The sequence below is a fragment of the Hylobates moloch genome, unplaced genomic scaffold (assembly GCF_009828535.3).
Source record: "Hylobates moloch isolate HMO894 unplaced genomic scaffold, HMol_V3 SCAFFOLD_21, whole genome shotgun sequence".
NCBI classification, from domain to species: domain Eukaryota; kingdom Metazoa; phylum Chordata; class Mammalia; order Primates; family Hylobatidae; genus Hylobates; species Hylobates moloch.
In genome coordinates this window covers 10,528,684-10,555,187 of record NW_026652296.1, presented here as the reverse complement: position 1 = coordinate 10,555,187, position 26,504 = coordinate 10,528,684, and positions in this window count along the sequence as shown.

The following is a 26,504-nucleotide window of genomic DNA, read 5'->3' as shown; positions in this document are numbered from 1 at the left end:
TGAACTCCTGAGCTCATGCATTCTGCCCACCTCGGCCTCCCAAAGTGCTGGGATTACAGGCGTGAGCCACTGTGGCCGGCTGCCACCATCATTTGTAATAGCTGCACAGATCCTAAGTGTATTTAACAGTACCCTACTGGTGGACATTTAGGTGGTTCCAACTTGCCCTTCCTATAAACAATGCCACAATGAACATCTTTGTGCAGCCGCCTTTGTGTGCAGGACAGTCAGCTTATGGGGAATTCCCGGGATCAACAGGAAGTACCAAGAAGGGGAAACTGAACCGCAGGGGCCAGCATGACCCCAAGGCCTGTGGGTATGGATGGTGGCTGGACTGGTTGGATGGGTATGGATGGTGGCTGGACTGGCTGGAGGCTCCCGGGCTCTCCCTGTCCCTGGTGTGGCCAAAGGGTCCTAGAGTACTGGACTCCTCTAGATCCTCACTGCTCTAGGTGTGGCCTGGGAGCCCCAGCATTGACGCCGCCTGGGAGTCTATTAGAAATGCAGGGTCTGGGTCCCCCCACCCCAAAACCCTGTTAAATCAGGATCAACATTTTCTTTCTTTCTTTTTTGAGATGGGGTCTCGCTCTGCTGCCCAGGCTGGAGTGCAGTGGCATGATCTCTGCTCACTGCAACCTCTGCCTCCTGGTTCAAGCAATTCTCCTGCCTCAGCCTCCCGAGTAACTGGGATTACACGTGCACGTCACCATCTCTAGCTAATTTTTGTATTTTTAGTAGAGACAGGTTTCGCCATGTTGGCCAGGCTGGTCTCAAACTCCTGATCTCAAGTGATCCACCTGCCTCAGCCTCCCAAAGTGCTGGGATTACAGGCATGAGCCACAGCGCCCGGCCTAGGATTGACATTTTTACAAGTCCACAAGGGATTCGCCAGCACAGCTGAAATTGAGAAGAGCTGCCCTAAAACAAACCTAGACACCCCAAGACTGGAGAGAATGGCTCAGCCTTGGGTCTGGGGCAGGCCTGAGGTCACACCTGGCTTCACCTGGCTGTGTGATGGAAGGCAAGCCGGCCAACCTCTCTGTGCCTCGGTTTTCTCATCTTCAAAACAAGGAATGAGAGGATCCCTCCTCTCACAGGGTGGTTGTGAGAATCAAGCACGATCATTCACAGAAAAGCATTTAGCACAGTGCCCGCACTTAGCAAATGCTCACTAAGCCCTGTGATTTTGATGGTTATGGAGGCTCACGCTATGGAAGGCGATGTGGGAGTCAGATCTGTCTGAGTTTTGGTTTCTGCTCTCTCCGTCTCTGTCGCTGTCACTCTCCCTGTATCTCTTCAGCCCCATTGTCTCTTCATATCCGCTTATTTCTCTCTGTTCCGCCACCGCGCGCTTCCTCTGTCTCGGTCTCCTTCTTCCTGTCTCTCAGGGTCTTTGTCCTCATTTCCACCTGGCCATAGGAGCTTTGCAAGCATTATGAAAATGCTAAACATTGGGAAAAATGGAGCTAACTACAATGATAAAACTGCAAACTAAAAATTAAAAATACTAGAGAAGCAAAACTATACTATTATAAAAACTCAAAAGCAGTAACAAAAAATTATGTTTTTGGTGGGTCGTGGGGCTTTTCCAGCCCATTTGGTGGGTAGTGGCTTGGAGCTGCAGGGCTGCGGGGCCCTGCTGGGGGTTGCCTCTCTTTCCTGTGTTTTTTTTTGTTTGTTTGTTTTGTTTTTTTGAGACAGAGTCTCATTCTGTCACCCAGGCTGGAGTGCAATAGCTCAATCTCGACTCACTGCAACCTGTGACTCCCAGGTTCAAGCGATTCTCCTGCCTCAGCCTCCTGAGTAGCTGGTACTACAGATGTGCACCACCACACCAGCTAATTTTTGTATTTTTAGTGGAGATTGGGTTTCACCATTTTGGCCAGGCTGGTCTCGAACTCCTGACCTCAAGCGATCCACCCGCCTTGGCCTGCCAAAGTGCTGGGATTACAGGTGTGAGCCACCACGCCTGGCCTCTTTCCTGTTTCTTTGGACCCCATGCAGCCTTGGACCTAAACAGAGCTGAGTGATTCAGTGGAGATCTGGCCTCAGCTGGTCACTGATCCCCTTCTCTGTCCTTTCCTCACTGCATGGCCCTGGGAAGGCACAGCCACTGATTTGTGTTCTTCCAACTCGTTTACTAAATGCCTACAGCACCAGGCCCTGGGACACAACACTGAACACGATAGACACAATCTCCACCTTTTGGTGCTTATGTTCTAGGAGTGTGTGCATGTGACAGATGATATGGATATGAGTGAATAAACACGCAGAACAGTTGTATAGTGCTAAGTTGCGGTTGTGTGATAGAGAAAGGCGTGGGGCTGCTTTACACTGGGGATGAGGGTGGGGATCTGGGAGGACGACTCTGGCCTGAATTTAGAGACTAGAATGATGAGAAGGAGCTGGGCCTGGGAATAGCTGGGAGAAGGACATTCCAGGCAGAGGGAACTGCAAGTGCAAAGGCCCTGAGGCAGGGACAACCTTGGGGGTCAGTCATGATTGGGAGATCTTGGAGGAGGAAAAGATCTCAGGAGAAAGACAGTCTTTCTTTGCTGAGTGTCTCAAGCAAGTTACTTGCCCTCTCTAAGCCTTAGTTTCCCCCTGTGTAAAATGGGAATGTTAAAGACACAATCCCAAGAGATGAGTGAGTTTTAAATCCAGCGGTGGGCCAGAATTTCTATACTGGAGGGTCTTAGGGGATGGTCGGGCTATGGGGTGATTTGTCTTGAAATTGTGGGCTTAGCAGCACTACTGTTTTTACTTGGTTTAATTGGGTGGCTTTGGGGGGTGATGATGGAGATTATTTGTGCTTGCAAGCGATGCCCCAATTTCCCCATGGCCGAGCCCCTGATTTCAGGAGTTAATAGCCTACAGCACTCGGCACGGTGCCTGGCACAGAGCAAGTAGACAGGAATGGGGAGGGCATTCCAGGTGGGAGGAAAGGCGTGGAGATGGGAATGTTTAAGGCGTGTTAGGGGAAGAGTGAGGAGACCAGCCTGGCTGGTGGGGATGGGTGAGTGAGAGGCTGGAAAGACGGGTTGAGGCCCAGGATGAGACCTCGAATGGCATGCAAAGGAGGGTGGCCACAGCCCAGAGGCAGGAGGAAGCCACTGTGAGCTCTGGAGCAGGAGAAGCCGTGGAAATAGGCTTTGTTTCTGGTTTGATTCTCAGTATTTTTAATGTTTTACTATTCAAAAAAATTTAAAGGATAAGAACAGAATTTTCCACGCAGCTATCACTCAACTGCATGGAAACTTATGTTCTTCTGTGTTCTTTTCTTCCTTAAAAGGAAACGCCCCAATATAGGGGACCCCCCCATATCCCTGCCCAGAAGGATCTCTCTTAGAAGTCACTGCAACCTGTGAGCTGAGATTGCACCACCGCACTCTAGTCTGGGCGACAGAGCAAGACTCCGTCTCAAAAAAAACCAAAAAAAACCAAAAAATAAACAACAAAAAAAACCAGTCACTGCAACCTAGATTCGATGCTCATGACTTCCCTGTGTGGCTTTATCCTTCTTTTGTTGGTTTGATGAAGGTATCCACCTGGTTTGATGGAGGTGTAAATGCACACAGTAAAACACACAGATCTTTTTTTTTTTTTTTTTTTTTGAGATGGAGTCTCGCCCTGTCACCCAGTATAGAGTGCAGTGGCGCGATTTTGGCTCATTGCAAATGAGCTTCTGCTTACCAGGTTCAAGCGATTTTCCTGCCTCAGCCTCCTGAGTAGCTGGGACTATAGGCCCGTGCCACCACGCCTGGCTAATTTTTTGCATTTTTAGTAGAGATAGGGTTTCACCGTGTTAGCCAGGATGGTCTCCATCTCCTGACCTTGAAACACACAAATCTTAATTGTAGTTTAATGGTCATGGGACCACACCAGATCAAGATGTAGAATGTTCCTAGCTTCCAGGGGCTCCCCTCAAAGGTAACTACTGATCTGATTCCTATCATGATAGATTGGTTTTGCCTATTCTTGAGCTTCACATAAGTGAGGCCATTCAGTCTGTGCTTTTTTGTATCAGGCACTTTCACTTAACCTCATCCAATGAGGCCTATCCAAGTTTTGTGTCTCTTTTCACGGCTGTGGAGTATCCCATTGTTTAACTAGACCACAGTTTGTTGAATCACCCTACGGTCAACAGAGATGGGGGTTGTTTCCAGTTTCCACTATTTTGAATAGTGCTGCTGTGAACCCTCTCTTACACATCCGACAGTAGACATAAGCAGGCATTTCCCTTAGTCTATATCCAGGAACGGAATTGCTAGATGATGAGATATGCACGTTTGGTTTTTGTAGCTATGGTCAGTTTCCCAAAGCAGTTGTAGGACATCTTTAGACTTTTACACACACACACACACACACACACACACACACACACACACACACACGTGGAATCCCTGATGGATTCGGGGAGCTGCTTTGGGTTGTGGGTGGGATTGTACAGATGGCGTCCCTTGTAAATTTGCTTCTGCATCCTACTTTTTTTCCGCCCGATGTTCTGTTCTGGAGCTCTGTCCCTGTTGGCGGAGTGGCTCGGGTGCATCTATTGGTTGTTCCTGTGGGCTTTGTCGTGGGGACAGACCACAGTGCTCTTCCTTAGGCTCCTGCTCCGGGACATTTAGCTTATTCCCGACTGGGACTCTCTTTTTGGCTTTTCATGAATATCTGTTATGCGTTGAGTGTGGCCAGCTAGGACTGGCCGAGGTGCAGGGTGGACATTGGGTCTATCGTGGTAGGAGATGGGGACGAGGGGCTGGTGGCACAGATAGTTTCAAGGGACATTTAGGGAACTTGGTTATGGTGGGGGAAGAAAGAAACAAGACAGGGGACTTGGGGGCCAGAAGCCCAGGTTTAAATCCCTGCTCCCACCTCCTAGCTGTGTGACCTTGGGCATGTGACTTTGCTGCTTGGAACCTCAGTTTCCTCATCTGTAATTTGGGAACATCAACCCTGCCTGATAAGACGGGTGTGCGGGCTGAGTGAGCATAGACATTCAGTGGACCTGGATAGGATTTGAACCCCTTTATTAACTGACCTTGGGCAAGTTGCTTCACCTGAACCTCAGTTTCCTCATCTGTAAAATGGGGATAAAGTAGTACCTGCCTCCCAGCAATTTTATGATGATGAAATGAGATTTTGGACATAAAGCACTTACTAGATGCTCAATACCTGCCTGGTAGACTCTTGTTATTAATACTATTGCGGTTGACTTCTCTGCCTTTCCCACCAGAAGGTGGGTGGCTAAACAGCAGGAATTGATCTTTTGTCCCCACCTTCCTCCTGTGGCTCCCACACAGGACAGAGGTGAGGGTCATCTGCATCCAGGATGTAGACCTGGAGTGAGCCCTGCCTGGCTGGGAGCCTCAGTTCTCTCCTGTAACATGGGCTCATGGCAGTGCCTACCTGACCAGGTGGCTTCCCAAGGGGCACACGATCTTGTTGGGGAGAAGAGCCGGTCAGGAGGGACCTGTGGACAGGAGACATTTTCCGAGCAATGTTGTGGCTGATGCCATCTGGGGGGTCCTCCCAGAGATGGGGGGGTGTTGGGCTGAGCCCCTGAGGAAGGAAGACATGGCATGGGAGTGTGAGAAGGGAGAAGAGGAATGATTCCGGCCCTGCTGACCTCCTGAGGGGAGGTTTCAGCTGCAGGGATGCCAGAGCCCCTTGCTGCAGCGGGGACACTCAGGCCACAGCGAGAGGGAGGCTGGAGTCCTGGGTTCCCGACTTGCTGCCGATGTCCTTGTGCTGTGTGACCCTGGGTGCCGATCGCTCTTTCCCTGTGCCTTGGCCTTCGTTCATTGTGAGAATCTCAGACTTGCTCTCTCTTCTGCTGGGTTTCCCGGCCCCCGCAGACCCCTTGGCCTGGCCCCTCTGCCCTCATGGAGGCCGAGGCCAGGGCCCAGGGCCAGGGCTGCGCACCTTGACAACCCGCCCACGCCCGGCACAAAGGCCCATTGTTCGGGCCCACGTTGGCGGGGAAGCGGGCGGGGAGCAGCCGCCTTTCACCCAACCCGCTTGTGGTCGGCGGGGACTGAGGAGCGATTCACAGAGGCCCCCGCCCCCTGTCCGGGCACCCAGCCAGGACGCCTCCTGGGCAGGCACCCTTGCCAAGCTGGGCCTGTGCTACCCTGAGCTGGACCTCAGTTTCCCCAGCTGAGAAAAGGGAAGCAGAGCAGCTCTGACAGCGGCGTAGAGCTTGCTGTTTGGCCTCACTGCCCTGAGATCCACTGCTCTGTGGCTTCCCTGGGCACAGAGCAGCTGCCCCTGACGTGTCGGAGGAGGCCACAGGATCTGGGGCTTTGGGGCCTGACAAGCCTGGGTTTGGATTCCTGCTGGATGATTTCGGGTGAGTCTATTCAGCTCATGAGCCTTAGTTCTCCTGCTAAGAGAGGGCTTGGAGTCCATGATCCTCAGAGGTAAAATGAGAGAAATGACACCTAGAGGCGGCATTCATTCATTCATTCATTCATTCATTCATTCATTCATTCCAAAAGGTGTACTGGGTGTCAACTCTGTACAGGACCAGCTATAGAATGTTCAGTGTCATGTGCAAAATTAAACGTGAGGGTCCTTGTTCAGAATTAAGAATTTCAAGAGGTAACGGCATTAATCCAAGCTTGGGGCCCTGTGTGAAGGCATGCGTTGCAGGTCTGTGAAGCTCACTCTGCCTGTGTGCCAGCCGTTATCCCAGGCACCAGGACCAGGCACTGGGCCCCGCTAATGAGAGAGGGAAAAATTTCTGTTTTCATGGAGCTCATAACCTGGCAGGGGGACCTAGAGTCCTTGAACCTTCCCAAGGCCAGGTGCCCCAGGAGGCCTGCTCCTCCTGGGCCTGCTGACCAGGCCAGCGGGGTGAGCGGAGGCACCCAAGCTTCCTTCGAGGCTCCAATGTCAGTGACCCCCACATCTGGCTGGGCACCCACAATAATAATGGCTTACATTTGCATAAGACTCTGCCGGGGCTGATCCAGGAGCCTTTCTCGGATGAACTCAGCGTCTTCACGGCAACGCTATGAGGAAGACGAGGCAGCATGGCTCACCCCTTGTACAGATGGAGAAACTGAGGCTCAGGTTCACTGGACCATTCGGCCAGCAAATGGCAGAGGCAGGATTTGAACCCAGGCTGTCTGGTGCCAGGGTCTTCATCTCCCCATCCCGTCCTCTGTGGATGGGGACAGCGGTGAGCGAGGTGGTTTGTGCTGGCAACAGAGGCCCTGCTGGGGATTGAGGCTGGGGAGGGTGCGGGTGTGCTGGTGGCCCGCCAGCTGCCACCTGGGTTGGCCCTGCTGTGTGGCCCTGAGTCACAGCGCTGTGTCCTGGGAAGCTGGCTGTGCTCCGGGCACCCGTGGGGCCTGAGTCACAGCAGAGCACACCCTACCTTCCTACCCACCTCCCACCTGGGCCCAGGGACAGGCAGGCCCTCTGAGCAGGTTCCTAGGCAGGAAGTCACATCTCTGCCCACTGTCAGGGGCAAGAAAGAGGCACCCGTGTGTGGCTCCAGAAGCACATTCCTGCTTCCTGTCACTGAGCCCAAACCCATCCTTCCAAGCTACCCTTTGGATGGATTAGCTGGCAGGTAAAGTACTGAGCTCCCCATCACTGGGAGCATTCAAAGTAGGATAGCCTGTCAGGGGTGCTGAAAAGTGTTCCTGAATCAGGTAGGGCCTGCTGCTGGAGTATGTGAATTCCAATGCCCTAAACATGTGCTTATGTGCTAATTTTTGAGTAGCTATGGTGAGCAAATTCTACAAAATCCAAAAGTAGAAAGGGGTATGGAATGAAAGGCAAGTCCTCACTCTCTCCTTCCCCCAGCCTCTGACTCCCCCTCCTTAGAGGCAGCCACTGTTAACCTGCTATTTTGGCCAGAGTTAATTTATGTACATACAAACAAATATCCATGTTGTCCTTGCCTCCCTCCCACCCTTCCACACAAATGGTAGCCAATATGCTTCTTACAGTGTTCTGCTCCTCATTTTTTTTTTTTTAATTATTTGACAACTTATCCTGGAGACTATTCTAGATCAGCATGCAGAGCTGCCTCATTCTTCTTACCTAGCCACATGCTATTCTGCTCCCTTCCCTTTTAAAATTATAACTCATTTGATTAAAGGAATTTTCAACCCTGAATTCTACATATTGGGATCTGCACTGTCCTTTGCTCTGGTGGTGGCCTGAGAAAATTTTCAAAATTTGGCTGGAGACTATAAGCTCTTTCCACATCTGTGGGGATTTTTGTGTTCTGTTTTCAGTTGAGTAAGGTGAGGGGAGCTTTTCATTCACAGCTCTCCACGCCAGGCAGGCACTGGTAATCCACTGGTGAGCCCCACAGGCATCAGCTCATCTGCCGACAGTGTGGCCAGGCTGTGGGAGGAGTATGTGGTGGCAGGGAGCCCAGAAGAAAGGGCTTCCTGTGTTTGTTTACGTAAGGGGTTAGTGATGGCTCCTCAGAGGAGGGACTATTTGGGCAGGGCCTTAAGGGATGCATAGGAGTTCCTATGAGGAGAAGTATGCAGATGGGCTTGCCAGACAGAGGAAACTGCATGATAAGCAAAACTACCTGGTAGATGCAGAAACTCCCATCAACATCCACTTACTGAACACCTACTAAGTGCCAGGCACTGTACTACATACTTTACAAGTCATTGCTGCATTTCAACTCTTGACAGTTGTAGGCTATTACTACTCCCATTTTACAGATAGGTTAGTTGAGGTTCAGAAAAGCCTAGTAACTTGCTCATAGCAACACAGCTACAAATATCGAAGCCTGGGTTTGAACCCAGGCAACTTGGGCTCTTGGCCATTCTACTATCCCACAAGGGTCAAAGGGATAGATGGCAAGGTCCCAAATGCTGGATCTTGACCTTTTGACCTTCCCAGCTCAGGTCCTGCCCCTGCTCAGAGGCCCTTAGTTGTTCCCCATCGCTCCAGGACTCATCGGCCTGAGCTGCCTTCTCCCTCCAGCCAGGGTGGGCACCTGGGGCAGCATCAGCCTTTCTGGGTCTGGCCGGGTGTGCTGGGTGCTGCAGGACTCCCTACCTCTCTGGCAGGAGCCACACGTGGTACTAATGGAGCCAGGGAGCAATTAGGGGGGCATATACCCTGGCCTGTCCCCACTGACCGGTTTTGGATGTAGTTGGAGATGGAACTGGCCCTCTAGCCTTTGTCCCCTGGAGGCCTACGGACTCTGTCTTCAGGGCAGTGCTGGCTGTCACTTTGGCCCAGCCCCTCTGGCTTCCTGGTTGTGAGCAGCCTCTGGACCCAGAGAACTGTTCTCCCGTGTACCCTGTTGGGCACTGGGCCTGGGGCTTTTTAAACCTCTCGGATTCTGCAATGTGGGAATTCATCACTCCATTTGGCAGATGAAAAAATGGAGGTTCAGAAAGGTGAAACGACTTGTTCAAGGCCACACAACGAGTAGAGGGCAGAGCCAGGACAGGAATCCAGACCCTGAGTTTGACTCATAACCACCCTCCACTCCTGCCTCCGTGCAAGAAGATTGTCCAACCTGTCTGCTGCTTGGCAGGGGCTTAACCAACCTCCCTCTCTCTTTCTTTCTCTCTCTCCTGGTCTTCAGGAAAGAGGCAATGAGCCCACTGCTGCAGGGGACGGCGGAGCTTGGATGCTGCACCCAGGACTGAAAGGGGGACCTGTGGGTGGCCTCTGCCTCTCCCCACCCAGCGTCAAGACACAGGCCCACATTCCCTCTTGGCTTCTCCCTGAAGGGAGAGAGAATAATAGTCGGTTCAAATGTCAGGACTGCTCCGTGCTGGTGGGGAGACTGGTTAAGCAGGTCTGCAGGAGGGATGGAGGGAGGAAATTATTAATAATTGCAAAGCAACCAGCCACACTACAGGCCTTGAGTTGTGTCTGTGTTTGTCTTTGGAGCTGTGGAGTTGGGGGTGCTGATCCTGGGGACCCAGCTCAGGGGTCGGGGCAGCCTGGGGACCAGCTGCAGCTTCCCAGAAGCCTGTGTGGGTGACGGAGATGATGCGGGCACAGAGTCAGCCACCCACCCCCGGCAAAGTGGGACATATCCCAGCCTCCCCATCTTCCACTGACTCAGGGAAGGAAGGATCTGCCAACATCTAGGGGAGGGAGGAAAGAGCCTACTACGTACCTTCAGGAAGCTTCTTATTATGTGATGGATTTAATCCTCACAACAACCAGATGAGGTTGGCCTTGCTATTATCTCCAGTTGACAGTTGGGGAAACTGAGGCACAGAGGGTCTAAGGGTCTAATTTTACAGATTTGAATCCAGGAGGTCTGAGTGCAGCTGGATAGTCCTTTGCTGGTATCTCCCCTTTGCTGGGATGGGAGGATCCCCATTCCCTGGGAAGAGCCACACCCACTCCCAGAACATCACCACGATCCCTGCTGCCTTCCCTTGGAGGACAGGAGTTGGTGTGAAGCTTCTCTGAGCCTCAGTTTCCTCATCTATGGAATAGGAACCAGAGTTCCTCCCTCCAGGGTCAGAAGGCAGCTAGCTGACAAGGGGAGCAGGTAAGGAGGTGAAGGGTCGGTTTGCTGCCTGCTGCCTCCACCTCCCTTCCAGAACCAGTCACCAGTGACAGTCCCTTCATCAAGACCCTTTCTTTCCTCCCTTCTCCAGCACCCACGGCGAGGTCTGACCAACAGCCGCAACCATAGTGGCGCTTTGCCGAGTCTTCCTTGAGCTGCCTGTGTGCCTAACGCAGAGCTGATCCCCTCCCCGGGTCTTTGGAAAATCTGCTCTGAAATGTCTTGTGAGTGATCAGTTTACACTTCAACAGGAAAATGAGATGAGTTGAATGGTGGAACTTGAGGCAGGGTTTTGGGGAATGGACAGTGGGAGTTCTGGGAGTCTAGAGCCAGCCTCTGGGCTTGGGGCTAGTAGGGCCGAGGCATGCCCAGATCGCACGCCATCAAGCCCCAGGACCAGCCGCATCTGTGGGGTACCTCCAGGGCGTCCCCCTCCTTGGCCTGCCCTGATGGGCTGATAAGACCTAGCCTCGGAGGAGGAGGCAGCTGTAATTACAGGCCTTAGTGGTGGCGGGCAGGCGAGTCATGAGGTGGGGGTGACTCAGACGATTGCTCCATGGGCAGGGTGGAGGCGGGGGCCACCCATCAGCCCCTCACCCAGCTGGCCTGAGATGGGTCTGGGCACCCAGGGAGCGGCCCAGCCAGGGTCCCATCCTTGGGCCTGTGACCCAGGCCCCTGTGCCACTTGGCATCCACGAGACTGGCATTGCACTGGACTTGGGACCGGCTGGGTTTTCCCCTTTCTTCGTCCCGGGCAATAGCTTCTGGGAAGTGGGAGTCAGCGCACAGAGGCACCAACGGGAGGATCATCAGGACTGGGCCGAGAGAGCCGCAGACTCGGGGGAGAGTACCGGGAGTCCCAGACCACGGAAAGACAGAACCTCAGCCATGTGCAGACTCTGAGAACCAGCAGATGACGGTTTCTAGAACCAAATATTTTCAGGTTCAAGGATTCAGGGACTAGTAGATTTGTAGAATTATTGATTTATAAGATCACAAAACTGGTTGCAATTGGTTCCAGAGAATTCATATATCCATTGAGTTAGAGATTTTAAAAAAATCACAGCAGCTGATGAGTTCAGGAGTAAATTACCTTGGTGTCTTCAACTTGCTCCCACATGGATCAGACAAGAAAAGCCCCCCAAAAGTAGAAATATGCATCTTTCTCATTTTACCTAGCTAGAGGGAAAGCCTGCAGACTGAAGAATTAACAACTGGTAAATTGAGGCAATCATTGTACTATCATTTGACGGTCTATGGGCTTAAAAATTGTCAAAACAAAAAGCCAGGAAATAGTAATAAAGAAAATGAAACGTGGGTCAGGCATGGTGGCTCCCGCCTGTAATTCCAGCACTTTAGGAGGCTGAGGCGGTAGGACCACGTGAGCCCAGGAGTTTGAGACCAGCCTGAGCAATATATTGAGACCTTGTTTCTATGGGAAGAAAAAAAAAAAGAAAAAGAAAATGAAATGTGAATATCAACCAGGACGTTACAAATTATGCAACTTGGTAATCTATGTGTTATTCTCTTCATTCACTCATTGTATATTTTATTTACACACTTTTGCAGAATACCTACGTGGTCACAAGGAGAAACTGTTCTAAGGCTTTACAGATATTAACTCATTTAATTCTTATGACATTTCTAAGGGCATTATGAATAGTAACTCATTGAATTCTTGCAGTTCGATGAGGTAGGTGCTGTTATGATGCACATTTTACAGATAAGGAAACTGAGGCACTGAGAGGTGGAGTAATTTGCTCAAATGGTGCTCACTGTGTTATTAAGCCTCTACTGTGTACCAGGTGCTGTGCTAGACAGAGCAGTGAACAGGACAGACTTTGTCCACACCCTGGGGGAATTTGGCAGAGGAGACAGATAATAAACAAGCATGATTGTTTATAAGTTCAAAGCGGAAAATAAGCCTGCTGCTTTGATGGAAGGTGGGGGTATGGGGTCCCCGAGATTGAGAGAACAGGTGGGGCTCTTCTGAGAATGTGACCTTTTGCTGAGACCTGAAGGACGAGGAGAACCCTGGACTTGAGAGACATGACTGTCATTTGCCTGGGCTGTGCCCTCTGCCTGGACTGCCCTCCTGCTTCCGGCTTCTCTATGCCAACCTTGCCCTCACTGGTCCAGGTCTGGCTGCGTGGCACCTCCTCTGGAGGTGGGAGGTGAACTGGGGGCTTCCCCAGCCCCAGAGGGAATCTGTCCTCCCCCTGGTCTTTTCTCTCCTCCTGGTTCCCAGAGCAGACCTTAAATAAGGGAAGCCTCCATGTGACTCAGCAGCACCACCTGTGCCAGGCACTGTGCTGGGATCTCACCCAACCCCGAGTGGGGAGCATAGTTTTCTCCTGGGGAGGAGATAGAGGCTCAGAGAGGTTAAGAGACTTGCCCAAGGATGCACAGCTAACAAGTGTTCAAAGGAAAATCCACACTCAGGACTACAGGCTGTCTTTTGGTGACTGGTTTACCTGCTCACCTCCCTGCATACCCTGGGCACCTCTCGAGGGCAGGTGCTGGGTACTGGAGTCAGTTCTGTGTCCCAGCATCGCCCAGCCCTGGGCCTGGCCTACATGGAATGATTTTCCCTTCACCAGGCTGAGAGCATGAGACATGAAGGACTAGGCCAGGGCCCCGGGGGCTAGCTCTACCCCAAGGGGAAGGTGGGCATGGGCCTGAGCCCCTGGGCTCCCAGACAGACCCTGTGCTGGCTCCTGCCCTCTGTCCCCCTTCTTCCTTGGCCCAAACTGGCATGGTGCCTTCCCTGGCTGTCTTAGGCTGCTCTGCCCAGGGCTGAGAGGGACGCAGGGGCCCAGACCCCTATCCCCAGCAGACAACAACCTCTGGGGCCACTGAGCAGATGGTGAAACTGAGTCTCAGCTGAGTCAAGCTTGACACAGTGGGGGTGGGGTCAGAGTCCAGGAATCTTATGGGTTCACAAGCACAGGCACAGAGGCGGGAGGCATGTGCACATGGACATGCTTGCTGTGAACACGAGGCTGATGTGAGCCAATGAGGACACACCATTGGTGCAGATGGCACTGGGAACACAGCCACCCACACATGCCCATGTGCACACGTGTGCATAAACAACCATGAGTGCCTTCCTGGTTTTAATCCCACTCTACTTCTAGTCTTGCTGAGATACTGCACTTCCCTGGGCCTCAGTGTTCAGATCTAGGAAATGGAGGCATAGATTGAAGCCTGGGTAGGCTCGAGCCCGGTTTAGCCATCCTGGCCCCTCTTCTGCATGGGGCCCGGGGACCTGCCCTGCAGGTTTGAGGAGAGAGTTCAGTGCGCTGGTCTTCCCCATGCCACAGTGGACATTGGGAATCCCCTTGGGGCAAGTGGCCTGTGTCACTCACCACTGGGCTGGCCCTGACTCTGCTCCCCAAGCTGGTTCCTGGCGCTGACTGGCATAAGGCCAGGCTGCCTGGGTACTCAGCTCCCATGCTGGCCACAGGGGCTCCACCAGGCGGTGGGACAGAGAGGTGTCTAGAAAGTTCTGCCTTAGACAAGGTGTGCCCGTGTGCATGAGGGGCAGGCTCCGCTCAGCTCTCCTCCCCGTGACTCTCTTACTGCGGGACTTAGTAGGGTGGAAGGAGCCCAACACCGGCGTCCCCAGGCGGGATTCAAGGCCAGCTCCATGCTCTGGGGCTCTGAGGCCTGGGAGCCTTGGTCTTCTCACGTGCAAAATGAAGAGCATCAACCCACCTGCCGCAGGGACGGAACAACAGCATAGTGGCTGGCGCACAGTAGGTGCTCAACAAATGCCAGCTGTCTAGCTGCAGACTACGGTCACAGTTTCACTCATTCATCCACTCATTTTGTTATTTATTTATTTGAGACAGGGTCTTGTTCTGTCATCCAGGCTGGAGTGCAGTGGCGTGATCACGGCTCATTGCAGCCTTGACCAATCCCAATGCCTCAAGCAATCCTCCCACCCTTAGCCTCCCGAGTAGCTGGGATTACAGGCGTGTGCCAACACACCTGGCTAATTTTTCGCATACGAAATCCCTTCTCGACCAAAAATACTCCTGGGCTCAAGCGATCCACCCTCCTTGGCCTCCCAAAGTGCTGGGATTACAGGCACGAGCCAGTATGCTTGGCCCCATCATTGATTTAACCTGTATTTATTGAGACCCTACTATGTGTCAGGCCCTGGGGGGAGTGTTGGGATCACATCACAGAACAAAGCGGACAGAATCCCAGCCTTTCCAGAGCTGACAGTCTAGTGGGAGAGATGGGCATTGAATGAGTAAACAGCATCATTTGAGATTGTGGTAAAGGAAATGAAGCAGAGAGCTGGGATGCAGGGTGACCAGCAGGACAGCTAGGGAGGGCCTCCAAGAAGCAGGCGTGACCTAAGAGAAGGGTGCTGGGGGTGGATGAGTGGTAAAGGTAAGGGCCCTGAGGTGGGAACAAGCTAGGTGGGTCAAAGAACAGTAGGGAGGCCACCGTGGCTGGAACAGGGAGAGTGAAAGGGAGAGGGCTGGAGAGAAGGGGAGGGAGTGGACCCTGCAGGGCTTCGAAGGCAGGAGTGAGGAATTTGAATTTCATTCCAAGGGTAGTTATTATGAACAAAGACCAAAGTTATGAATGACTACAAGACACAAAATGCAAACTCACTGTGATTCACTTCCAGCCCAGAACTTTGGATCAGGAAACTTAAAGAAAAGCACCTGCACACACAACTTCTCTGTGGCTAGTTTTGTTTATTTTGGTAGAGATGGGGTCTCACTACGTTGCCCCAGCTGGTCTCGAACTCCTGGGCTCAAGCGATACTCCCACTTTAGCCTCAAGTGCTGGGATGACAGATGTGAACCACTGTGCCAGGCTACGACTTTCGTTTTAGAAAGAAATACAAAGGTAACAGGCCTTTGCCATTTGTTGAATGTAAATTCAGAGCGTTACACACAAATGAGAGTTTGTTAGTTGCAAAGACAGTCACGGTCTCTGACTTCAGTGCTGGTTGTGAGAGCGAGGTGAGCTGGGGAGGGGGCATGATATCACCAGCCCTGATTTCAACAGTGCAATGCCAATTGGGGAAGGCCTGGGAGATCAGCTGGTCCACCCCACTGACTCCCAGATGAGGAAACTGAGGTCCAGACGAGGGGAAGTGAGTGGCCAAAGGTGACACTGTGAGTCAGAGGCAGATGCGAGACTTGAACCCAGGTCCCCTGACTCCTAACCCAGACTTTCTGAGAAATGAGTGTCTTGCCATGTGCTTCCCCTTTGCCCTTTCCTCTCGGACAGTGTCAGCTGTCCTTGGGGCCAGGAAGGAGACATGGGGGCCAGGGGTTTCGGGTGGACCCTACCACAGGGCTTCTCATCTGAGGCACCGCTGGGATGTTAAACCGGATGGTGCTTTGAGGTAGAGGCTGCCCTGTGTTAGGCCTTCAGGCCATTTTTCAGACAGAATCGGGACTTGGAGACCAGGGCCCAGGGATGCTGCTCGAGGTGACAGAACTGGAAAAGATGAAGGGAAGAAAGGAATGTAACCCACATTGAATAATGATGCCTGATGCTTTGACCGGACAATGGCCATTGCTGGATGTTGACGTAAACAATAGGTGTCTACAGGACGAAAGAGCCAAACGACAACTCCGGTGTGAGCGGAACGGGCCCATTGGCTCAAGACACAATTCCACCACAGAACGGGTTTCACAAAGGACCATGTCGCGGCAACTCAGCAATGAAACCACCATGGTCTGGAAACCTGAGATCAGGACCCACAGAATGACTGGTGGAATGACAGATCAAATGTGGAAGATGTTCCAACCAGGTGTGAAAAAGTCATTCTGTGAATTATGAGAGTGTGGGAAAAACACACTCACTGGAAAAAAAAATCCAGTTGTTAAGACAGATGATTTATTTTTTTGAGACAGAGTCTTGCTCTGTTGCCCAGGCTGGAGTACAGTGGTGTGATCTTAGCTCACTGTAACCTCCGCCTCCTGGGTTCAAGCAATTCTCCTGCCTCAGCCTCTCGAGTAGCTGGGACTATAGGTGCAGTGCCACCATGCCGGGCTAATTTTTGTGTTTTTATTAATTTTTTATTTGGAGATGGAGTCTTGCTCTGTCGTCCAGGCTGGAGTGCAGTGGCGCGATCTCAACTCACTGCAACCTCTGCCTCCCAGGTTCAAGTGGTTCTCTTGCCTCGGTCTCCCAAGTAGCTGGGATTACAGGCACAAGCCACCATGCCCGGCTAATTTTTGTATTATTAGTAGAGATGGGGTTTCACCATTTTGGCCAGGCTGGTCTAGAACTCCTGACCTCAAGTGATCCACCCGCCTCAGCCTCCCAAAGTGCTGGGATTACAGGCATGAGCCACCGTGCTCAGCCGATAGACTTTATTTTTAAGAGAAGTTTTAAATGTACAGAAAAACCAAAAAGATTGTACCTTATGACCAGTTTCTCCTATTATTCATATCTCACATTAATTTGGTAGATTTGTTACGAGTTTTTAATTTTAAGTCTTTTGAGGGAGGGTCTTCCTCTGTTGCCTTGAGCTCCTGGGCGCAAGTAATCCTCCCATTTTAGCCTCCCAAGTAGCTGAAACTACAGGCATGGGCCACCATGCTCAGCTAACTTTTGTATTTTTTTTTTTTTTTAAAGACAGGATCTTGCTATGTTGTCTAGGCTGGTCTCAAATTCCTGGCTTCAAGGGATCCCAAGTGCTGGGACAACAGGCATGAGCCACTGCGCCCTACCTTTATGTTATAATTAATGCACCAACGTGGATACATCGTCACGAGCTAGAGTCCAAAGCTTATTCTGACTGCCTTAGTTTTTCCCTAATGTCCTTCTTCTGTCCCCGGATTCCATCCAGGGTATCACGTGGCATTTAATTGTCATGTCCCTTTAGGCTTCTCTTGTCATAACAATTTCTCAGACTTCCCTTGTTTTTGATGACCTTGACAGTTTTGAGAAGTTCTGGTCAGGTATTTTGTAGGATGCCCCTCTATTGGAATTTGATGTTTTTTTGTATGACCACATTAGGGTTATAGGTTTGGGGGAAGAAGATCTCAGAGGTAAAATGTCATTTTTATCACAGCATATCAAGGGTACTTACTGTTAATGTGACTTCCGACAGTTGCTGTTGACATTGATCACCTAGCCTGAGTAGTGTTTGTGAAGTTTCTCCACCATCAAGTTGCTATTTTTTCCTTTTTCCACACCGTACTCTTTGGCAAGAAGCTGCTGTGTGCAGCCTACGCCTGAGGTATGAGGAGTTATCTCCCCTCCTTTCCACTGGAGCATCTGTGTAAATTATTTGGAATTTTTGTCCGTGAGAGATTCTCCTCTTCATTCCTATCCATTTATTCAATATTTTATTTATATCAGTACAGACTCATGGATATTTACTTTATTTATACTTTGGGTTATAATCCAAGGTTGCTTTATTTATTTTCTTGCTCAAATTGTGCTAACTTTGGCCATTGGGGGCTCTTTCAATTGGCTCCTGCCCACTTCCTATCAGTGTAGTTTTCTTGAAGTCCTTTCATATTTTCTGGCACCACAAGTTGTTCCACATTCAACTTATATATTTCCTGCTGCAGTCTTAGAATCAGTCATTTCTCTAAAGAGTCCTGGTTCTTTTTATTAGAGAACAGTATTAGAAACCAAGATCTGGGTGCTGGGTGTGCTCGTGGTTGCTGGGGTATCCTTTCTTTTAGCCCTTTTCAGCTGACGGAGCAAAGAAATATCTATGTGTATACTAACCTGTGTATATACACACAGTTATCAATATTTCCATGTGTAATTAGTTATATTCATGTTTAGCTAAACATGAGTTTATACTGATGTCTCCAGAATCCATTATATGTGATGAATTTAATTAATTAATTTTTTTTTAGATATAGGGTCTTGCTTTCTTACTCAGGCTGGAGTGCAGCGGCATAATCACAGCTCACCACAGCCTCCAACTCCTAGGCTCAAGCAATCCTCCCACCTCAGCCTCCTGAATAGCTAGTACTACAGGCAAGCACCACCACATCTGGCTAATTTCAAAATATTTTTATAGAGATGGAGTCTCACTATGTTACAGCCCATGCTGGTCTCTAACTCCTCGCCTCAGGTGATCCTTCTGCCTTGGCCTCCCAAAGTCCTGGGATTACAAGTGTGAGCCACTATGCCTATCCTATAATATGATTTGAAATAGTGGTGTGACACTAAATTCATAACCTTATTTATTACTACCTGAACACTTATTATCTGGCAAGTACTTTCTAAGTGCTCACCACACATTATCTCCTTTGGACTGCATGACAGCTCTAGACACTGGTTCTCTGTTCATCCTCATTTTACAGATGAGGAAATGCAGACACAGATAAGCTATATATCTTGCCCAAAGTTTCTCTTCTAATAAGCAGTGAAGTAGAATTCAAACCCAGGCTCAATCGTGTCAAACCTTAAAATGTATCTATATTTTGCATTAAATAGAATTCATATACAGCTAAGAGAAAAAGGTCACCTTATGGTTGACTGGTTGACGTAGTATTATAATCACAATATTTCGCTTCGATGTTCTGATTTCCCTGGGAGCCAATGAATTTGTGTTTTAATTCTCAAAGTTTTCTGCCTGAGGCTGTGTTGTTGCGAATGGCCAGTGGATGAAAGAGCTCTTATGCTGTTCCCAGTCTGTCCAGCTGCCATGTTGACTCACCATCAGTCCCTCCCTCCAGCTAGCCCCCATGGGAAACTCACAAGGAAGCAGGGTCTTCTGGGGAAAACGTCCCAGGCAGCTGAGATCCCCGGAGGGTCAATGAGGGAGGGACAGGATGTGTAAGGGGAGGAAGTGGGGGGTGCGAGAACGGCCTTGGTGCTCTGCCCCCTAGGTGTTCCCAGTGTGAATCTGGTCTGACCTGCTGTGCTTCTTCTGCCTGGGCTTCTTGAAGGAGACCTACCCTGACCCCAAGAGTGGCCTCTGGGTGACCCAACAAAAGGCCCCTCCTGTTTCTCCTCACATAAGGCCCCCTCCTCTCAAACCCAAGGCCCAGCCTCTTCCACCTCCTCCAGGAAGCCTTCTCTGTCTACCCCACTCTCAATAATATCCTTGTTCCCCGAAATAAATCTCAATCCTGGACCAAAGTTCTCACACTAGCAGGCCTCAGATGTGCTTTTTAGGTCTGTATCATGTTTTCTAAACTTTTGATTTGACTCCCAGCATTGAAAAGCAAGAGATTTCACCTAAAAATGTGAACACACAGCCTCTCTTACAAACGTGGAAAGCCTGGCATCCCCTGGCCCTCGTTCCTTCCGGTGAGCCCGGTCCTGAGCCTGGCACACAGCCTAGGTGCACCAGCCACAGCCTTCTTGGAGCACTGGCTTCGGAGGCAGGCAGGCTCGATTTGCCCCTTCCTGGCCATGGGACCTGGCAAAAAATGCTTCTTGTGCAGCCTCAATTTCCCCATTTGGAACCAGGGCTTAAAGCAAAACCTCCTTCATGGGGTTGTTGGGAAGAAGAAATGAACTAATACGTGGAGCAGGCTTAGCACAGGCCAGGCACTCAGAAACCTGGATTAATGATCTTTCCTTTTCTTGTTTTCCTTTTTGTTTTCTTGCTTTGGTAGCTCTCATTTCCTCATGGCCCTATCCTTCCCCACTCACTCTGTCTGTTCGTCCATCCATCCGCCATTCCACAAACGCCTGCTGTGTTCCGGGCACATGGAGGACCCAGTTGTTCCCCTCAGAAAACCCCTCTTCCTGATCTGCCTGAGCAGAGAGCCATTTCATCCACACGTGCATTCATTCACTCTTTCATTCAAATGCTCACTGAATACCGACTGTGTGCCAGGAGTTGTTCAGAACATCAAGGAAACAGCACTGAACGAAACAGACAAAAATCTCTGCTGTCCTGGGGCTGATGTTCTACTGGTGGCAGACAGACCATAAACCAATTATAATGTGAGGTGGCACTAAGTGCTGGGAAGAAAAACCACAGATGTGGCGGGGGGCAGCTGCTTGGTCAGGAAGGCCTCTCTATGAGCAGGGAGGGGGCCGTGTGGCTGGCTCCAGGATAAGAACATTCCACGAAGAGGGAACCAGTGCAAAGGCCCTGAGGCAGGTGCGGGCCTGGAGTGTTTGGGGGCAGAGCATGAGTGGAGGGGTGTGAGTTACGTATTTCCGTGATGTTAGAATTCCTCTCCTCCCTGTCATTCTCTTCCCCCTCCTCTGCTTTCTCTCTCTCTCTCATTTTTTTTTTAAAAACAATGGGTCTCTTAATTTTGTCATCAGATACACAAGGACAATTCATAAAAATAGAAATAATATCTGGGAAGCTGTGGGTATGCCATTGGCACACAGGAGCGGCGATGGCTATTCTTACCATTTCTTCTCATTTCTGGCAGGAATGAGTCACTTACTTCCAACGTTTCCTAAAGAGGCAATGGGCTCCTGGGCCCTTTCTCACTCGGGAGGGCCTTTCCTCTGCCCCATCATTCTGAGGGTTTCTGGAAGGTGAGTGCGTGGGATGTATGTGTGTGTCTGTGTGTGTGTGTGTCTGTATGTGTGTGTGTGTCTGTGTGTGTGTGTGTCTGTGTGTGTGTGTGTGTGTGTCTGTGTCTGTGTATGTTTGTGTGTCTGTGTGTGTCTGTGTGTGTGCCTGTGTGTGTGTCTTGCCAAAGAAGGGTGCTGTTGCCTCTTCCCCTTCGCTCCCCACATCTCCTCTTTTCTTTTCCATCTTCTGCCCCTTTGGTGGAAAGAAGCATCCAAGCGTGGGGAGCCTTGTTTTGGGGCCACTGAGAACTTGCTGAGCCGAGCTTGCTGAAGCTCATGATAGCGAGGCCAGGGCGGGGTGTGGCTCATTGTGTCAGAAAAGAGGTTCATGGAACTCTTGAGAATGGGAGTCCTGGAAATAGGGCCCTAGGCCCATCTGAAGTCTTCTCACTTGTCCCCAGAGCTTCAGGCTCCTTCTTGTCCCCCCACCTTCCTGGATGCTGCCTGGTCTAGCCCCATCATCCTGCCTGCGCTATTGCAGTCACCTCCTGCCTGGGGCCCCTGCTTCTGCCATGGGCCACCCTGGCTGTTCCTCACACGCAGCCAGAGGACCCTGCCAGAACCAACTCAGACCCTGTCCCACCCCTGCTCAGAGCCCTCCCAGGGATCTCACCCCACTCAGACGCCCTGCGAGGTCCTACGAGGTCCTGCGTGTTGGCTCGTATCTCCTCTCTGAGCTCACCTCTCCCATTCACCGCCTTGCCCTCTGCCCCCTCGCCCAGCCACACTGGCCTCCCTGCTCCATGACAGGCTCCTGCTCTAGCTTTTGGACCCTGCTGGACCCCTCCCACCCCAGTGACCTCCGCCCCTCCTCTTGGGGTCAGCTGGGCAGCCTGCCTTGCACTCCCTAACCCTCTCCAACCCCGGGAGGGGGGCTTCTTGATGCCAGCCTCCAAGCCCTTTATCACGTGTCCATGGGCAGTGTTCTGCGGTGTCAGCCCTAGAAAGGTTGGCTGGATCTGGGTGCACTGTGGTGCCCCAGAGCCTGGAACACTGTTCGCTGCCTGGAACAATATTGGTGCACAATATGCAGTAGGCATTCGATTTGTGCTTGCTGAATGAGGGAGCCTCAGCGTTTTAAAATCAGACCTTGAAAACGTTGCAAAGTTCTTAGAATCCCAGGCTTGAAGAATTGGAGACTGGGAGGCAGTGAGGCTGGGTGAGTCTGGAAGGCTGTGGGCCCGTCTGCCCCATCCCGGTCGGCTGTGTGTGTGTCTCTTTGAATCTGTCTCTGTCTTTTTCTCTCTCTGTCACAGTGTCTGTCTTGTTACCTCCTTCTCATTGTCTGTCTATGTGTCATCTGTCTCTGTTTCTGTCTCTCTTTTCTCTGCCTCTTCTCTCCTCTCCTCTCCTCTCCCCACAGCTTCCTTCCCTGCCCCTCTCCTCCTTTCTTCCTCTCCTGTCTCCTCTCATTCTCTCCCTTTCTCTCCTCTCTCTCTCTCCACTGTTTTGTCTCTTCCTCTCTCCCCACTGTCCCTCTCTGCATCTCTCGTTTCTCCGTCTTGGTCATCCGTGTGTCTCTCCTCCTTGCTGTCATCTTCTGTCCCTGTCTCCATGGGCACCCAGCCAGCTTCTGCTGTGGAGTGTTTTTCTGCCTCTCTGTCCTCCATCTGGCCCACCCAGGGGCCCTATCCAGTTGTCACAAAGGCTAGCCCATGGCCAGTCCTGTGAGGGGCTGGTGCTGGGCATGGAAGCTCTTCTTGACCTTCTTACTTGTGGCATGACTCGAAAAGTTGAGAACCATTCTGCTCTCTGAGCTCTGATTTCCTTGTCTAGCCAAAGAGAATAACAATTTCTGGTACTTCCTTGATTTCTGTTCTAAGTACATTTATTATTTCACTGGCTCGTGGTGAAGCTTGGAGAAGTTTATGGGTGGGGAACCTCACCAACAAAACCTCCATGGCAGCAGAAGCAGGCTGTGCCAGGAGCTGACCATGTGCTGACCTGGGCTGGGCATATTCCCTGGCTGGGGCATGGCCGCTGTCTGTCCTGGGCTCAGCACACAGTCGTCTCTTTCTGCCCAGCCAGGTCTCTTTTCAGAAACTTGAACTCATTAGGCTGCCTCCAGCCACAGGGCCTTTGCAGGTGCTGTTCCTTCTGTCTGGGATGCTCTTCCTTCTATCTTTGACCTGGTTAAACTGGGGCCTTCTTATTCTTCTGATTTGGGCTCAAACATCCCCTCTTCCAGGAAGCCCTCCCTGATGACACCCCCCCAAGTCAGGTCACCTTGTTAACCACTTTCTATTCCTTATCACAGTTATAATTATTTATTTGCTCTCAGTCCCCACAGGGCTCCCCACCCCATCTTCTGGGCTTAAGGCTCCCCAGGAGGGAAGTTGAGAGGTCCAGGCCCATGAGTCAGCAGAGCTCGGCTTCCCCTCTTAGCACTTTCATTGGGGCGGTTGGGGCCTGGCCTCCTCCAAGGGGGACTAAATTCAGGGGTGCCTAGGTGGTGGGGAGGTGGCCAAGTCCTCCCCCCGCCCCCTACCCCAGCTGCCCAGCATCAGAAAACTTCTCTCCACTTCTGTGCCAACACCTGCCTCAGCCACTGTTGACACACTCACCTCCCCCACCCCAACTCCATTGCCACCTTCTCCTGGGGAAGCCAGAGGGAGCTTTTCATAATCTAAATCTGACCTCCAACGGCCGTGCTCCAAACCCTTCCATGGCTCCCCGTTACTCTCTGAATAAAGCCCAGCCCCTCAGCCAGCCTCCACACCCTCCGTGGCCTGGCCTGGCCTCTTCTCCTTCATGACCCAGCAGCCCCCAGCTCCCAGCAGCTCCCTGCCCCTAGGTCTTCCTGCTTGCTGTCCCACCAAATGGATGAAAGCCACCTGTTCCCTCCCTCACCTCCTTCAAGCCCAGACATCACCTTCCTAGCGAGGCCTTCCCTGACAGCGCTTCTTAAAATTCCAGCCTCCCCACCATCCTTTCCCCTGCTTCCCTCCCTTATTTATCCCTATAACCCCAGCCTCTGGGAATAGGCCATAGAGTTTATGGATTCATCTTGTTTTTTGACTGTCTCCCAGACTAGAATGTCAGTTCTCCACGGGCAGGTGCCACTGTTGCTCCCCTTCCTTACTGTGTCCCAAGGAAGGAGTGAGCGAGGCCTGTGTGGCTGTGGGGTCAGATGGGCTTGGGTTCGAGTTCTGGCTCATTCACTGCCTGACTTTCTCCTCTTAGAGCCTCAGTTTTCTCATTGGAAAAATGGGGGAAACATAGGGTTGGGGTAAGAGCTGAGTAAACCCTTGTGTGTAAAGTGTCTAGTGCCTACACGTGTCTAGAGGGAAAAAAAGAGCCAAAATGAGAACTCGTCACTCACGATCTCAGGGAGATGGGTGATGCTGCTTAGGCCTGGCCACACCCTGGTGTTTTTACCCGGCCATTGAAAAGTGTGACCCGCAGCCCTCCCAGGACCCTTCTGTTTTGTTTGTTTGCTTTTAAGTATTATTTGTTACACAAGCATTTTTTCCCCTCTAGATTTTATTTTTAATGAAAAAATTCAAGGGAAATTAGTGTATGTAATATTCCACACTTGTTTTAAAAAGGAGGTGGAAGATACATGTGTATGTTTTTAAATTGAGGAAAAATTCACATAACATAAAAGTAACCATTTAAATCAATCATTAATTGGCCATTTTAAAGTGAACGATTCAGTGGCATTTAGTTCATTCGTAATGTGGTACAATTATCACCTCTATCTAGTTCCAAAACATTTTGTCCCCTCCCCTCCCCTCCCCTCCCCTCCCCTCCCCTCCCGTCTCCTCTCCTCCCCTCCTCTCTCCTCTCCTCCCCTTCCCATCCCTTCTTTTTTTTTTTTTTCCAGTCTCATTCTATTGCCCAGGCTGGAGTACAGTGGTGTGATCTCAGCTTAGGGCAGCCTCAACCTCCCCAGGCTCAGGTGATCCTCCCACCTCAGCCTCCTATTAGCTGGGACTAAAAGCACATGCCGCCATGCCCAGCTAATTTTTTGTATTTTTTTGTAGAGATGGGGTTTTGTCATGTTGCCCAGGCTGGTCTCAAACTCCTGGGCTCAAGTGATCTGCCTGCCTCAGCCTCCCAAAGTGCTGGGATTACAGGCATGAGCCACTGTGCTAGGCCCCAAAACATTTTTAATCACCCAAAGGAGACCATGTACCCATTAAACAGTCACTCCTCATTCCTGCCTCCCCCCAGTTCCTGGCAACCGTCAGTCTTCTTTCTGTCTCTACGGGTTTATCTATACTGGAGATTTCATATAAACAGTATCATACAATATATGACCTTTTGTGTCTAACTTCTTTCAATTAGCCTGATGTTTTTGAGGTTCTTCCACGTTGTGGCATGCATCAGTACTTCATTTTTTTTATTTTTAATTTTAACTTTTTTGAGATGGAGTCTCACTCTGTCGCCCAGGCTGGAGTGCAGTGGCATGATCTCAGCTCACTGCAACCTCCATCTCCTGGGTTCAAGTGATTCTCCTGCCTCAGCCTCCCGAGTAGCTGGGATTACAGGCATGTGCCACCATGTCTAGCTAATTTTTGTATTTTTAATAGAGACGGGGTTTCACTGTGTTGGCCAGGCTGGTCTCGAACTCCTGACCTCAAGTGATCACCTGTCCTGACCTCCCAAAGTGCTGGGATTACAGGCGTGAGCCACTGCGCCCCACCAGTACTTCATTTTTAAAAAATGATCAAATACTGTTGTATGGATTGATCACATTTTGCATATCCATTCATCGACTGATGGACAGTTGGGTTGTTTCCACCTTTTGGCTACTGTGACTAGTGCTGCTATGGTAATTGGTATACAAGGACTTGTTTCATGTGTGTGTGTATATATATATATATGTATTTTTTTTTTTTTTTGAGAAACTGTCTTGCTCTGTCACCCAGGCTGGAGTGCAGTGGCAGTGGCATGATCTCGGCTCACTGCAACCTCTGCCTCCCAGGTTCAAGTGATTCTTGTGCCTCAGCCTCCTGAATAGCTGGGATTACAGATGCGCGACACCACACCCAGCTAATTTTTGTATTTTTGGTAGAGGACTGGGTTTCACCATGTTGGCCAGGCTGGTCTCAAGCTTCTGGCCACAAGTGATCCACCTGCCTCAGCCTCCCAAAATGCTGGGATTACAGGTGTGAGCCACCGCACCTGGCCTTGTGTGAATATTCTTGAGTAAAAAATACAAGATGCAGAAAAGGATGCCCAATGTGATTCTGATTTGTAAAAGGAATGACAGATAAAGAAATCCTTTGTCCAGGCAGACATAGTCTGTATGGGATTTTCATTCTTATAGAAAAGTATGTAAGAATCCGTTCTCAATGGTCAACAAGGGAAAAAAAGAAGGCTTTTGCAGAAAAGTAAAAATGAAAAAAGAAGGCCATACTCCAAACCACAACAGTGCACACACAATGGCTCCATGCGGGCACACTAGTGAGACACACTAGACTGAGTGATTGTATGTGTAGATGTGAAAAAAACAGCAAGCAACAAAATCAGC